The 12,559-nt window shown below is 34.6% G+C and overlaps 1 pseudogene; it reads right to left on the bottom strand.

The window, feature by feature from the left end:
* Positions 1-1,226: 1,226 nt before the first annotated feature.
* On the bottom strand, positions 1,227-10,735 carry LOC148587565 (uncharacterized; annotated as a pseudogene).
* Positions 10,736-12,559: the final 1,824 nt, after the last annotated feature.

The raw sequence follows: 12,559 nt of genomic DNA, 5'->3' as shown, positions 1-12,559 counted from the left end.
ATCATCATTGCTAGTAGCTCCTTGGAGTGAAGGTCCATCGCCTATGGAATCATGTTGTGTAGGTGCCTCCACAGCCTACACAGATCGGGTAGTCCTCAATCATTTGTTCGGGGCCATATGCCTACACCAATCAACATCATATCAGACTAACAGCACCAAAGTATGTAATAATCACAAAAAATCATCTGCAATCACGTGAACACTTACATCCACACTCGCATGGACAAATGAACATTTCAAAAGTGAATACATAACGATGACTATGTTAGTCATCCTGACTTTCATCATGATGAATTTCATCTCTCAAATCCTCATGGGTATCAAGTGTTATTCCTTCTATGCCATTTCGATCACACGCAAGATTATCAATGACATCCTCAAGTACTCCCTCAATGTTAAGGTTGGAAGGTTCATTATCATTATAGTCATCCACATCATTTTCATCCACGTGCCCTTCACCAACGTCAAATACGTCTCTTGGTTTTGTCTTCACAACAACAACCCAATTCGGGTTTCTTTCATCAACTACATAATATACTTGAGAAACTTGGGAAGACAATACGAATGGATCATCAATAATCCGTTCCCTAGTGTGTATTAGACATAAAAAATTCACAAGGCTATAGCCAAAGTCATCAATCTTATAACCCCTGCCCAGAGCAATGTTTGCCCAATCACACTTGAATAGTACATATCGAGATCCATCATAATATTGAACCTCAATGATGCGTGTTAGTTGGCCATAGTATGCAGTGTCATCTTCAAATACACAAACTCCACTATTTTGTGTTGATTTGCCCTTTTCATAATCTTTAATGTGAAACATCACGCCATTCACAACTTATCGCTTAAATTCTTGGGACACCTTTATAGGACCTATGGAATGAGATACAATTTTACCATCAATTTCATTTCTACGAAAGTCATCCATGTTTTGAACCTGATATTTGCACATTTTTATTTGCGATTAGTATAACAATTAAGTGTGTAATCTCGTAATATTAGTTATTTGACTTAAAAATAACACTTACATAGCCCCGGAACCAATCACAAAATTGATCTCTGTGCAACTTATCTAATTCATTTTTCGTTCGTTGATTCCTATGATTTCTCGTCTTTAGCTCCTCCTTGTGCGTCCTATATTTATGGGTGGGACAACAAATTCATGTTACAATTACTTTTTCAAAATGTAATGAATTTCTATGTGTACAAATTAAAAATGAAACTCATATGCGGAATGGAATGAAATCATCAGAGTTGAAGAGTATATATCGATGTGCCTGAGCCAATGATTTTTCATCATGATTGAAACTCTTGACCTCTCCTCTAGCATCGTCATGGTTTCTAATGGGTCTATTGAATACCGTTCGCGATGATTCCAAATAGCGAGAAAAAAACGTCAATAATTCCTCTACTATGTACCCTTCAGCAATACAACCTTCAGGTGACGCTTTATTGTGTACGTAACCCTTATATCGATGAAAGCACATATATTAAATAAAGTATATAAGTATCATGTCAAATAAGAAAAAAAATAATATTAGTTTGCATTATAATAATTTCATACCTTTCAAAGACATGCATCCACCGATAGTGAATGGGTCCACCTAGCCTATATTCAGCAGCCAAATGTACGAGAAGGAGTACCATCACTGTGAAAAATCCGGGTGGGAAGACCATTTCCAATTGGCACAGTATGTAAGGGATTCGAGACTCAAGTCGATCGAAATCTTCCAATTTTAGTTTTGGAACAAATCTCTTTAAGGTAACTAGACAACTCAATTAAGGGTTTCACAACCTTATTCGGTAAGGATCCGCGCAAAGGCATTGGCTTAAGTTATTGCATTAGAATATGGCTATCATGACTCTTCAAACCTACAATACTACATTCTTCAACTCTGATACAACGTGACATGTTTGAAGCATGTCCATTAGGCATTTTTCCATTCTGTACAACTTTTAAGAAGTTCGTTTTCTCTTTCTTAGTCATTTTGAAACAGGCTGCGGGAAAATACGTCTTGTTTGCACCTTTAGGAATTGGGTGAAGTTCAGGTCTTAAACCCAATTCTTTTAAGTCCAAACATGCTTTTATGTTATCCTTCATTTTGTTCTTCATGTTCAACAACATGCCAATAATATTGTCAACCACATTTTTCTCTATGTGCATTACATCAAGATTGTGGCGCAACATATTATTTTTCCAATAAGGCAATGTGAAGAAAATACTTCGCTTCTTCCATATTGATTGCTCATCAGGACCCACCTCTTTCCTAATAGCCTCAACAACACTATCAACACCTTGAACTTGTCTCCATATTTCATCGCCAGTTGGCATTGGAGGTGGATGATCCAATTCTTGGGTACCATCAAACAACGTTCTTTTCTTTCTCCACATATGATCCATTGGCAAGTATTGTCTATGCCCCATATAGCAAAATTTGGTCCCATATTTTAACCACTTAGACTTTGTACTACCCATACAACAAGGACATGCATTCCGTCCTTTTGTCCTCAACCTAGACAAATCACCAAATGCAAGAAAATCATTTATTGTCCACATAAAGACAGCACGCATCGTAAACATCTCATTAGAGGATACATCATAAGTTAGTTCTCCAACATCCCACAATTCCTTCAACTCTAAGATTAAAGGCTCTAGGTACACATCTATTTTGAAAGAGGGTGATTTTCAGCCTGGGCTAATCAATGACAACATTAAAGATGATTGTTGCATGCACATCCAAGGAGGTAAATTGAATGGTACCAAAACAACCTGCCACGTACTGTAACTTGTGCTCATGTTTCTAAAAGGATTAAAACTATCTGATGCTAATCCAAGTCTAACATTGCATGAGTCAAAAGCAAAATTGGGGTACTGTGAATCAAATGCCTTCCAAACTAAGGCATCGGCTGGATGCCTTAGTATCCCATCATTCGTTCGATTCTCTGCATGCCACTTCATATCTGAAGCAGTTTTTGATGACATGAATACCCTCTGCAATCTTGATTTCAAAAGAAACCACCGTAAAATCTTCTTTGGTTTTCTCTTCGATTTTTTAGATGACTCAGCCACATTCATAATATCCTTCCACTTCGATTTTCCACACACTATACAATTTTCCAGATTCTCGTAGTCTTTTCAGAACAACATGCAACCATTACGACAAACCGGAATCTTCTCATATCCAAGCCCCAACTCCTTCTTGTTCTTTTTAACCTGATATGTGTTATTGGGCAACTACTTATCCTGTGGAAGCATTTTACTCAACTTTTCAAGCAACAATGTAAATGAGTTATTACTCCACTCAGACATACACTTTAAATTATACATGTCTACAATAGCAGTAAACTTAGTATATTATGTGCACCCTTTATGTAGTGGCTTCTTAGCATCATTGAGGAATTCAAAAAACTTTTCAGTACCCTTACTAGTACCTTGTCGATCTTCGTGTACTCCTTCAGATTCCCCACCCATTTTGGATATAGGGCATTGACTCATTTTAGGATCCGTCGCAATAGGAAAAACCTCATGCAACATATCAAGCATTCCACTAGAACCGTCATGCATTGGCTCCCTATGAAAGGGGGTGTTAGTAGCCTGATGACTAGAAGTAGTCCCAAGTTATTCTCCATGAGCATACCAACAAGTGTAACTGTTGATTTAACTTGCAAGTGTATGAATCGATTGTAGTTTAATGGATTGCAAGTGCAAGGTCGAACCCGCAGAGAATTGTATTTTTGAAAGATCAACTTATATCTAAACTAATTTTACCCTAAAACTAGTTCCAAAAGGGTTTTGATTTTGATTTTGAAAATTAAAAGACAAACATAAACTAATTAAAATAAACTAAGAGATAAAATACTGAGGTTTGGGACTTCATACTTACCGAATCATAACAACATACTTCCATGTTTATCAATATTAATCTGAAATTCTCATAATTAAAATCTTAGATATGTTTTACTATGCTTCAAACAATTAGTCAAAATCATCCCATGTATCCATTCATTGCACAAATCACAAGCAGAATCCAATATCAATCAACTCATCAAATGTATCCGTAAATCACAAAAGATATCCAATCTTAATTGAAACACCAAATGTATGCATAGAACAAATCACAAAGGATATCCAATTATTTAGGCAAATAAAATCAAGCAATCAATTATGTGAAATTATCTTAAATCATCACGTGTATCCTTGAATCACAAAAGATATCCAAGACTCACTCCACACAATGAAAAGAAGTAAAACAATTGAAATATTAAACCCAATAAAATCAGATAAATAAAGACTTACATGAAAGTATTGATGTTCTTCATCGGTGAGGCTTCATCCCCAGCCTTAGTTAGGAATTTAGCTCAACATAAAAATAAAACCTAAATCTAAAGAAAACCTAAACTAAAAAGAGAAAACTGTAGAATCTTGCTATATGGAATTCTCTCCCTTTTCTTGAATGCAAAGAAGTCTATTTATAGACTTAGGGAAGTCCTAGAAGCCCAAGTAATCCTAGATAATTCGGAGGTATGTCTCCCAGTCAAAATAGAAGTCTGAAATTTGGAATAGGATTTGTCCAGATTTGTGTCCTTGTATTACGAGGCAATTTTGGCATAGTAACTGTCCGAATTAGGAAAATCCTATTTCACAATGAACTGTAGTATTTTGAGTTAGCTTTCCAATGCCTCTTGAATCACTTCAATTCAATATTTGAAAGGAAAGTTATGGTCAAAATACTGAGACATGTACAAAATCTAAATTTGAATCCAATCCGAAATCTTATCCAATCTGAAATTTAATCCAATATGTTCCTTAATCCGATTTAACCTTTTTATTGGATTTGGTTAAACTTAATCACATCATTTAGGTCTTCTCAAAGTATGCTTTCTTTCAAACTTTGTATTTTTCCCTTTAAAGCTGTAGTTTTTCTTTAACAACCTACAAAATACTAAAAACACAAAACATTAAATAACGACACATCTAAAAGATTAACTAATGTAAATAAAAGGGTCCAAATATGCAATATTTGGCACTTATCAAACAACCCCAAACTTACATTTTGCTAGTCCCTTAGTAAAACAAAACGAAAAATACAATGAAAGCAAGAAACATAAATCCTCTTTCGTGAGAGGATTGTATTTAGCATACGCAACAAGCCTTTTAAATCCCTAGGCATCCCTAGTAGACGGGTGAAGTCTCGTGAGGGCTTAACAAGAATGATACCCACAAACATTGTGCACTATGTTGTTAACAAGAAAGAATTTTCACATAAACCATGGTTCTTATTCATGAGTAAACTTAAAAAGACAAACACCATCATCACAATCAAAAGGAAATCTAAAATCAAATCACTCATAAATGGACAATTGAGATCTCATATGTTTTGAAAAGTGTCAAGTGTAATTAGCATACAATCATGAAGGTTTCAGTTTAAACTCAAGACAAGTTCCATAAAATTTGTAAGAATCCCCAACAAATGAAACAACCAAGGCAAGATATGCATTTTTTTTTCTCTTTTTTTTTTATTTTTTCTTTTAAAATTTTTTTAATTTTTTTTTACAGGCTCTGCAATGTCTAGCTCTCTTAAGCTTTCTAATTGACCCATGTAACAAGTGTTAAGCCAATGACTCCCAAGCTAGGTGTGTGACGTCCCACATCGCCTGGGTATAGAGATGGGGATGTGCTTAAATGTATACTACACCCTTAATGACAACAACGCATTTTAAAGCCGTGATGGTTATGATCCCATCAGAACTCCGCAGTTAAGCGTGCTTCTGCTAGAGTAGTACCAGGATGGGTGACCTCCTAGGAAGTCTTGTTCGAGGGGAGCCAAAAGCGAACAATATTGTGTGTCATTGGGGTGGGATGTTACAAGGTGGCTTTAGGGTACTAGATGTAGAACATCCCTAAGGGCTTATTAACTTAAGTCAAAAAGGCTACGAAGTCAGATTAGCCATATCATCAATCAACACTGAACTTCACACCTTTTGACGCAACACTCAATGCTTAATGAGGCAAGAGGTTCGGTTACTCAGCGGAAAACTCAACATGATCTTTCTTTTCTTTTTCCTTCTTTTTATTTTTATTTTTATTTTTTTATATCTTGCAAGCCAATGGTTATTCATCAATAAGTCATCCAACAAATCTCAAAGAGAACAAGCTTAAGCTCAAACATCATACCTCACATAAAACATGCTAATATGCTCATAAAAATTTATCTCAAAACAAGTGAAATATCTTTTACCTAAAAATAAGTCAAATGACTCAAATTCCTAATGACATAATGATGTGTTCAACCCTTTACGCGAGCTAATGAAATGCAAATCACAGTTACAGTTTAACTCAAACTTTACAACAACATAGCACAATTTTTTTTTTTTTTCAAATTTTTTAACACAAAATGATAAATAAAAATAAACAAATAAGAGCAAATATAAACAGACAAAGTGTTTTTTCATACTCCCAAATTTGAATTTCACATTGCCTTCAATGTGTAGTATAGAAATACATTACTGGAAGTAAGGAAACATCAAGGTGTGAAAAAGGGGTAGGGCATCCTCCAAACTCAAACACTAAAACACCTGTCATCAAAACTAATAGCAATTTTTTTTTTTTTTTTATAGAAACAAAAATCAAAAGATTAATTACTGTTAGAAACAAGAACAAATAAAAATAACATGTACTGAAAAATGAAAGAAAGAATTTGTGGAGTGAAGTGCAAAAAATATACTGGAGGAGAAAACTTTATAGTGCTTCCCCCGATCATGCTAATGTCCAACCAATCCCTTCCACCCCTTTTTCTTCAAAACTTCATAGCACTCTGGAAGGATGCTTTGCCATCTTATGTAGAATTGCTTGCTTCGAAGGATCTTTTTAGGAAAGTGGTTCCTAGATTTGTGTGCTTGTGTGCACAAGTCCTTGAGTATCTTGACATAAGATGGCTCTTTGAGACATTCAGGCGATGAAGCTTTGGGCTCTTGATATTTCTCAAGAGGGACAGTGATGTAGGCAGGAGCTTTAGTACTCACTTCCATGTCACTAGGTAGACCAGGATTTGTTGGTGGCTCACTGTTCTCATGGTGCTCAACTTGCTCAAGGTGCTCAACTTCTTCTTCTTTTTCTTCCTCCTCAATGTTATTCACAATTTCCTCCTCATCAATCATGTAGTTTAGAATGAATGGACACTTTTCTCTCTTGTGATAAGGATTATAACAATATCAACATGCCTTATATAGTGGATGATTGTTAGGCAATGTAAGATGGTCAACTCTAGCTTCTCTGAACTGGGCTAATCTCTCGCCTATGTCATTAACATGAGTAGTTGGAAAATGTTGCACTAGTGCTAGAGAAGCATAATAAGATTTGACAAATTCATGATGAGATATGCTAGCATCATCCTCCATCATGCTTACATAGTGTAGAAAGAATGGGCATTCGCTTTTGTGGTGAGTGGGATTATAACAATATTCACAAAATAGAGATGGTTCGCGTTTCTTCATAAATCTGACATAGATTTTGTGGTGAGTGGGATTATAACAATATTCACAAAATAGAGATGGTTCGCGTTTCTTCATAAATCTGACATAGATAGACTTAGCTGCCCTGAGTTAGTATTTTCTTCTATCTAAGTCATCAATGTGAGCAGTTGGACAAAGTTGCCATAAATCATCTTTGGGAAGATAATTTAATGTAGCACTTTCCTCTCTTTCAAAGTTGGTGGTGGCTTGGACATGCTCATAATAAGAATTTCCGGACTCATCCTCATCAATCATGTAGTGCCCTTTAGCCATCAACTGACTTTGAAACTCTTCTTCCTTGTTGTTATCCTCTATGCTCTCATTGTCCCAATATTGAGTCATTGGGTCAAGTTGATGTTCAGATGGATGTTCATTCTCACTCTCACCAATCCATTCTTCCATCCCTGCGGTAGCATGAGTATTGGCATCTTTGAGCTCTTGACGCAATTCTTGTATGGTTTGTAAGTTGTAAGTCTTTAGCTCTTGTACAGCTTGATGCATATTTTGCATGCATGCTTTGAATGTGTCTTCCAATGATAACTCTTATGGAAGAGGTTGTGGCACTTGAGTGATGGATTGATAAGCAAGCAGTTCATTCTCACTCTGGCCAATCCATTCTTCCCTCCTTGTGGTAGCTTGAGTGTTGGCATCTTTGAGCTCTTGATTGAATTGACGCAATTCTTCTTTAAGCTCTTGATTGAGTCTATTCATATCTTGCTTCATCTTGTGCATGTTCTTATCAATTGATTGCATGAATGCTTTCATCATGTCTTCCAATGATGACTGTGGTGCAGGCTATGACATTTGAGCAATGGATTGATCCGCAGGTGGTTGAGCTTGGTGATCGAACTGCAGATATTCTAAATGGTGCCATCAAATTGGTCAGCATAATTTCCTGTAGCCTGAGCTGACCATGAGAAATTTGATTGGTTGCTCCAGTCCGAGTTGTAATAATTAGAATTTGAGTCAAACTCTGGACTGGAGAAACTGGTGTTCATTTGCTCATATGGAAAATTAGAAACTTGTCCCCATGATGGACAATCACTATAATGATGATAAGATTGGAGCAGTATGATTTATATGGGTAAAATTTTTTAGGGCAGTTGGTAGGAGCCGGTGTCCTACAACTAGGAGAAGCATGTTGTACAGAGAAATTATTAAAATTATTAAACGGAAAATCCATACTTCACCCTCACTCTTTAGCATGCAAATTTCCCACATAACACATCAACCATTTTTTTTTTTTTTTTTAAAATAAAGTAAACTAAAAAAAACAACTAACAAAATAAAAATTAAAAATTAAAACTAAAATTTAAATGCTCACAAAAAGGACAAAAAATAAATTTTTGGCAAAGATCTACGGAACTGCTGCAATTGCTGCCTTTGCTGTGAGTGCGCTTGAGCGTACTGCAGTTGCGCTCAATCGCACTTGCAATGTGTACGAATGAAGAAACAGCAGTTGACGAGCGCAGATATGCTTGACTTGCTGTCTTGCCCTGAGTGCACTCGATCGTAGCAGAGCTGCGATTGATCGCACTAGCAGAGGCATGCGGAAGGTGCTGCGGCAGAACTGTAAAACAAGCCAAAAAAAAAAACAAAAAACAAACAAAAGAAAAATCTCTTTTTTTTTTAATTTTTTTTATTAGTAATAAACAAAACAAATTGTAGAAAAAATAAAATCCCAATTCCAACTAGTAGAAGAATAAATTTAATATAGAAATAAATTGGTTTCAACAAATAAACAATTCCCCGGACAGCCCCAAAAACTTATTGTGCAAATTATTTAACTCGCAAGTGCACGAATCGATTGTAGTTTAATGGATTGCAAGTGCGAGGTCGAACCCATAGAGAATTGTATTTTTGAAAGATCAACTTATATCTAAACTAATTTTACCCTAACCTAGTTCCAAAAGGGTTTTGATTTTGATTTTGAAAATTAAAAGACAAACATAAACTAATTAAAATAAACTAAGAGATAAAATACTAAGGTTTGAGAATTCACACTCACCGAATCATAAAAACATACTTCCTTGTTTATCAATATTAATCTAAGTTCTCACAATTAAAATCTTAGATATATTTTACTATGTTTCAAATAATTAATCAAAACCATCCAATGTATCTATTCATTGCACAAATCACAAAAGGAATCCAATATCAATTAAATCATCAGATGTATCCGTAAATCACAAAAGATATTCAATCTTAATTGAAAAACCAAATGTATCAGTAGAACAAATCACAAGGGATATCCAATTATTTAGGCAAATAAAATCAAGCAATCAATTATGTGAAATTATCTTAAATCATCAAGTGTATCCTTGAATCACAAAAGATATCCAAGAATCACTACACACATTGAAAAGAAGTAAAACAATTGAAATATAAAACTCAATAAAATCAGATAAATAAAGACTTATATGAAAGTATTGATGTTCTTCATTGGTGAGGCTTCATCCCCAACCTTAGTTGGGAATTTAGCTCCATATAAAAATAAAACTTAAATCTAAAGAAAACCTAAACTAAAAAGAGAAAAAACTGTAGAATTTTGCTCTCTAAAATTCTCTCCCTTTTCTTGAATGCAAAGAGGTCTATTTATAGGCTTAGGGAAGTCCTGGAAGCCCAAGTAAACCTAGATAATTCGGAGGTCTGTCTCACAGTCAAAATAGAAGTCTGAAATCGGAATAGGATTCGTCCATACTTGTTTCCTTATTTTACAGGGCGATTTTGGCATAGTAACCTTCCGAATTGGGAAAGTCCTATTTCACGATAAACTATAGTATTTTGAGTTAGCTTTCCAATGCCACTTGAATTACTTCAATCTGATATTTGAACGGAAAGTTATGATCAAAATACTGAGACATATACAAAATCTGAATTTAAATTCAATCCGAAATCTTATCCAATTTGAAATTTAATCCAATCTGATCTTTAATCTGATTTAACATTTTTCTTGGATTTGGTTAAACTTAACCACATCATCTAGGTCTTCTCAAAGTATGCTTTCTTCCAAACTTTGCATTTTTCTCTTTAAAGCTGCAGTTTTTCTTTAACGACCTACAAGATACTAAAAACACAAAACTAATACAAAACATTAAATAACGACACATCTAAAGGGTTAACTAATGTAAATAAAGGGGTCCAAATATGCAATATTTGGCACTTATCAGTAACCTTGACAAATTCCATAATTTATCAAATGTGCGTGTACCATACTCCGTACCCACGAGGTTCCATTGGCACACCTCGTACACGAGCAACGAATTTCCCATTATGAGTTCCGTTGTTAGATGGATATTCCAAAAAGTCATTAACCCCCCTCACATACTCCTCTGACCATTTATTCTTTGTCATCCAACTTTTGTTCATTGCTAACTATAACACATTGAATCATTTTTCCTTTTTCTAATTGTATTTAGCTCCCACTAGCCTAACAACGAAAAATATATTTCTACATTTGTTTTAATGAATGCTTGATTATATATTGATTAATATATACGGTAATTCCAAATCTGAAAAAATAAATAAAATAAAATTATAAATTTAGTGAAATACTTGAATGAGAGTTTAATCATGTAAAAGATACATCTTCTAATCATGCCTCTATGTTAAGCACATGAGGATAGGCATAAAGATATCAAAAAAAAAAAAGGGGGGGGGGGGAGGAGGATAGGCATAAAGGTTAGAGCCTTAAATTACTAATTATCTTAAAAAGTTAAGTTGACAAAAATTATGAATTTATTTATTTAATTACTACTTTAATACTCCGGGCTTAAATTTCCTCTCAACAATTGAATCCTTTTAACATCATATTAAATTATTATTATCTCAAAAAAATTAAGTCACATAAAAAATAATATATTTAATTATTTAATTAATATCTAACAAAAAAACTCAAAGAGACCTCATGTTTTATCAAAATCTATGTTATCAGATTAGGTGTAATGACACCTTATTTAATTGATAAAAGAATGTTAGACTTTATCTTAAACTTAAAGCTATAAACAAGTGTGGATTCCACAAGAATAGGGAATTTTTGTTTGAGAGTAAAATGACTATTTTGACCTTCTTGAATGAAAAAAAATTTAAAAAGTTAATGAATTGCTAAAGTGAGTACTCTTCACTTGGTTACAGTCAGTCTTAACTTAATATTAGTTAATTTAGTTATATATATATATATATATACATATATATATATATATATATATATATATATATATATATATATATATATGGGCCCATTTGAACCATAAATTGTCTTGTTGAAGCATGGGATTTATGGAATGGAGGAAAGGCGAGCATGGGTCTCCAGAAAAAAATCCACCGCTTGAAGCAAAAATTGAATTCGGTCTAGGGAAGCTGTGATGTGCGGGCGGGAGAGGAATGATAAGTGCTAAAATACTCATATTTTCAGCCCTTAACTTGCATATTTTATTCCTTTGGTTTTACTTAATTAGGCCACTTTAATTCCTTTTTGTGTTTTTCGTACTTTTCCAGGCCTTTGGAAGAAAAAGAAGTAAAACTAGGTAATTTGAGCTCAAAAGAGGAAATGAAGACAATGGAGCTCCCTGGTACTTCGATCAATCGTAGGGTACTTGCGATCAAGCGCAATACCCGAGAGGACATAGCAGCAAATAGGCCAGGACCAATCGAGCGCATGACAAAAGAAGAAACGATCGCAGACATGCGATCGAGTGCACACAGGCTGCGATAGAGCGCACCCGTGCCCAGGTGACTTATCAAGTGGCGGCTGGATTGACAATATTTCCATATTAGGGTTTTCCAATTCCAATTTGTAATAGGTCTCAAAACCCTACGAATTTCCTAGGTTTACTACTTTGTCTAAGACTTCTAAAGCCTATAAATAAACCCTTAAGTCTCTAGAATTGGACGCTTGGTAAGGAGAAGTAGAGGAGCTCTTGAAGTTCAAGTCTCAGGTTTATTCTTTTCTTTTCTTTTACTAAGATGTTTAACATTAATTTTATGTGTAACTTTTATTAGTAGGGCTAGATTGAAGCCCTAGTTATGTTTATTTGATATTTCA

This window comes from Corylus avellana, chromosome 2 (genome assembly GCF_965113065.1).
Source record: "Corylus avellana chromosome 2, dhCorAvel1.hap1.2, whole genome shotgun sequence".
Taxonomy (NCBI): Eukaryota; Viridiplantae; Streptophyta; class Magnoliopsida; order Fagales; family Betulaceae; genus Corylus; species Corylus avellana.
The sequence above is the reverse complement of the archived record's forward strand: the minus strand, read 5'-3'. Positions and strand labels throughout refer to the sequence as shown.